The 3,685-nt window shown below is 47.3% G+C and overlaps 1 pseudogene; it reads left to right on the top strand.

Moving 5' to 3' along the window:
• Positions 1–2,033: 2,033 nt before the first annotated feature.
• LOC112636576 lies at positions 2,034–3,305 on the top strand (annotated as a pseudogene).
• Positions 3,306–3,685: the final 380 nt, after the last annotated feature.

The following is a 3,685-nucleotide window of genomic DNA, read 5'->3' as shown; positions in this document are numbered from 1 at the left end:
ATTTTCATGTAACTGTATGGTTTTGAATGAATTTCTTAGTCTTAATTTCAAATTTGTACTGTGGTCTGAGAGACTGTTATGATTTCAGGTCTTTTGAATTTGCTGAGGAGTGTTTTACTTCTGATTATGTGATTGATTTTACAGTAAGTGCCATGTAGTGATGAGAATAATGTATATTTTGTTGCTTTTGGGTGGAGAGTTCTATAGATATCTATTGGGTCCATTTGATCCACTGTTGAGTTCAGGTCTTGAATATCTTTGTTAATTTTCTGTCTTGATGATCTGTCTAATATTGTTGGTGGGGTGTTAAAATTCCCCACTATTATTTTGTAGGCGTCTAAGTCTCTTTGAAGGTCTCTGAGAACTTGCTTTATGAATCTGGGTGTTCCTGTGTTGGGTGCATATGTATTTAGGATAGTTAATTCTTTTTGCTGAATTGAACCCTTTACCATTATGTAATGCCCTTCTTCATCTTCTTTGATCTTTGTTGGTTTAACATCTGTTTTGTCAGAAAGGAGAATTGCAACCCCTGATTTTTTCTGTTTTCCATTTCTTGGTAGAGTTTCCTCCATTCCTTTATTTTGATCCTATGTGGGTCATTGCATGTGAGATGGGTCTTTTGAAGATAGCATACTGATGGGTCTTGGTTCTTTATCCAGCTTGCCACTCTGTGTCCTTTAATTGGTGTATTTATCCTATTTACATTTAAGGTTAGTATTGATATGTGTGGATTTGATCCTGTCATCATGATGTTAGCTAGTGACTTTGCAAACTTGTTAATGCAGTTGCTTTATTGTGTCACTGGTCTGTGTACTTCATTGTGTTTTTGTAGTGACTGGTAATGGTCTTTACTTTTCATATTTATTGCTTCCTTCAGGATATCTTGTAAGGCAGTTTTGGAGGTAACAAGTTCTCTCAGCATTTGCTTGTCTGAAAAGGATCTTATTTCTCCTTCATTTATGAAATTTGAATGTTGGCCTATCTAGCTAGGTTGGGAACGTTCTCATGGATGATATCCTGAAGTATGTTTTCCAAATTGATTCCATTCTTCCCATCTCTTTTAGGTACACTAATCAGTCATAGATTCAGTCTGTGTACATAAGCCCACATTTCTTGGAGGTTTTGTTTATGCCTTTTCATTCTTTTTTCTCTATTTTTGTCTGCTCCCATCTTGTCAGACAGGCAGTCTTCAAGCTCTGAGATTCTTTCCTCCGCTTGATCTATTATGCTATTAATACTTGTGATTGCATTATGAAATTCTTGTAGGGTGTTTTTCAGCTCTGTTAGGTTGGTTACATTCTTCTTTATACCAGCTATTTTGTCTGTCAACTCCTGCAATGTTTTATCAGCGTTCTTGTGCTGAATCTTTCTCTCATCTTTGGATGCTTATCTACCTTCTATCTTTGAGGTTGTTGACTTTTGGATGATGTTTCTTTTTCCCTTTAACAGTCTAGCTACTTTTCAGCAGGGCTGCTGTGGTATGCTGGGAGTTTTCTCTAGTCCCTGATCAGCTCAGATTTTCCAGTACATAGAGGCATCACCAGTGAAGGATGTGAATGAGCAAAGATGGCAGCCTGCCCCTTCCTCTGCCCCTTCCTGTTCTCAGTCTCCAGGCTCCTCACTCTGTCCAGGTAGGAGGCCAGGTGGTCGTTCAGGCTTTGCATGGTCTCCTTCTCATTCTGGATGTCTCCCATTCCTGCCAGACCCCCGGCCATCCCCACAGCCAGGCCCCGGGATCCCATGCCACCCTGGAAGCCAGTGGAGTGGGACATGGAGATCCAGGAACCACAGCCCCCAGCACCTGCATAGACACTGACTGCACTGCTGAGCATCTCATCTCAGGGAGGTACAGACTTGTTGCCAGCCTGAACGCACCTGTAGGAGGTGGCTGACGACTCCAGATCTGAGGTCTGACCCAGTCAGGAGAAATGGGATCAAAGGCCTATTTAAAAAAGTTGTCTGGGTTGTCAGCAAAGCCTGAGTCCTGTCCTCTTGCTCTCCTCCTGGGACAACATGAGCTTCACCACTTCACCACTCACTCTACCTTCACCAACTACTGGTCCCTGGGCTCTGTCCAGGTGCCCAGCTATGGCACCCCGCCGGTCAGCAGTGCAGCCAGTGTCTATGCAGGTGCTGGGGGCTGTGGTTCCTGGATCTCCGTGTCCCACTCCACCGGCTTCCAGGGTGGCGTGGAATCCCGGGGCCTGGCTGTGGGGATGGCCAGGGGTCTGGCAGGAATGGGAGACATCCAGAATGAGGAGACCATGCAAAGCTTGAATGACCACCTGGCCTCCTACCTGGACAGAGTGAGGAGCCTGGAGACTGAGAACAGGAAGCTGGAGAACAAAATCCAGGAGCACCTGGAGAAGAAGGGACCCCAGGTTAGAGACTGGAGTCATTACTTTAAGACCATCGAGGACCTGAGGGCTCAGATCTTCACAAATGCTGTGGACAATGCTGGCATTGTTCTGCAGATCAACAATGCCCGTCTTGCTGCTGGTGACTTTAGAGTCAAGTATGAGACAGAGCTGGCCATGTGCCAGTCTGTGGAGAGTGACATCCATGGGCTCCACAAGGTCACTGATGACCAATGTCACTCGGCTGCAGCTGGAGACAGAGATTGAGGCTCTCAAGGCGGAGCTGCTCTTTATGAAGAAGAACCACGAAGAGGAAGTAAAAGGCCTACAAGCTCAGATTGCTAGCTCTGGGTTGACCCTGGAGGTAGATGTCCCCAAATCTCGGGACCCCATCAAGATCATGGCAGACATCCGGGTTCAATATGACGAGCTGGCTTGGAAGAACCGAGAGGAGCTTGACAAGTACTGGTCTCAGCAGACTGAGGAGAGACTACAGTGGTCACCACGCCGTCCACCGAGATTGGAGCTGCTGAGATGATGCTCATGGAGCTGAGAAATACAGTCCAGTCCTTGGAGATGGACCTGGACTCCATGAGAAATCTGAAGGCCAGCTTGGAGGACAGCCTGAGGGATGTGGGGGCCCACTACACCCAGCAGATGGAGCTGCTCAACGGGATCCTGCTGCACCTGGAGTCAGAGCTGGCACAGACTCGGGCAGAGGGACAGTGCCAAGCCCAGGAGTAGGAGGCCCTGCTGAACATCAACGTCAAGCTGGAGGTTGAGATCACCACCTACCGTCGCCTGCTGGAAGATGGCGAGGACTTCAGTCTTGGTGATGCCCTGGACAGCAGCAGCTCCATGGAAACCACCCAAAAGACCACTACCCGCCAGATACTGGATGGCAAAGTGGTGTCTGAGACCAATGACACCAAAGTTCTGAGACATTAAGCCAGCAGAAACAGCATACCCTTTGGGGAGCAGGAGGTCAATAAAATGTTCGGAAGTCAAAAAAAGAAAGTAGTCTGACCACATTTTTGTAAAGCACCTATGCAGTGCTGGGGGTCCACTTCAGCCCCTGGTTGCCTTGGATACTTCAAAAGCCGTTAAACAATTCCCTAGGAATGAGGCTGAATCCAGGGGGCTGAGTAGCAAGAGTCTGTGGGCCCCACTTCCATGGTGCCTCACAGCATAAGACCCACTGGCCTGGAACTCCAGCCAGCCACTCCTAACTAATTGTTTTTTGTACTCATTAAACATCCCCACCTACCCCTGCTCCCCACTACCCTTCCCAGCCCCCGGTAACCATCCTTTTACTCCCTATCTCCATG

This window comes from Theropithecus gelada, chromosome 12 (assembly GCF_003255815.1).
Source record: "Theropithecus gelada isolate Dixy chromosome 12, Tgel_1.0, whole genome shotgun sequence".
Classification (NCBI taxonomy): Eukaryota; Metazoa; Chordata; class Mammalia; order Primates; family Cercopithecidae; genus Theropithecus; species Theropithecus gelada.
This window is presented reverse-complemented; position numbering and strand designations above follow the sequence as displayed.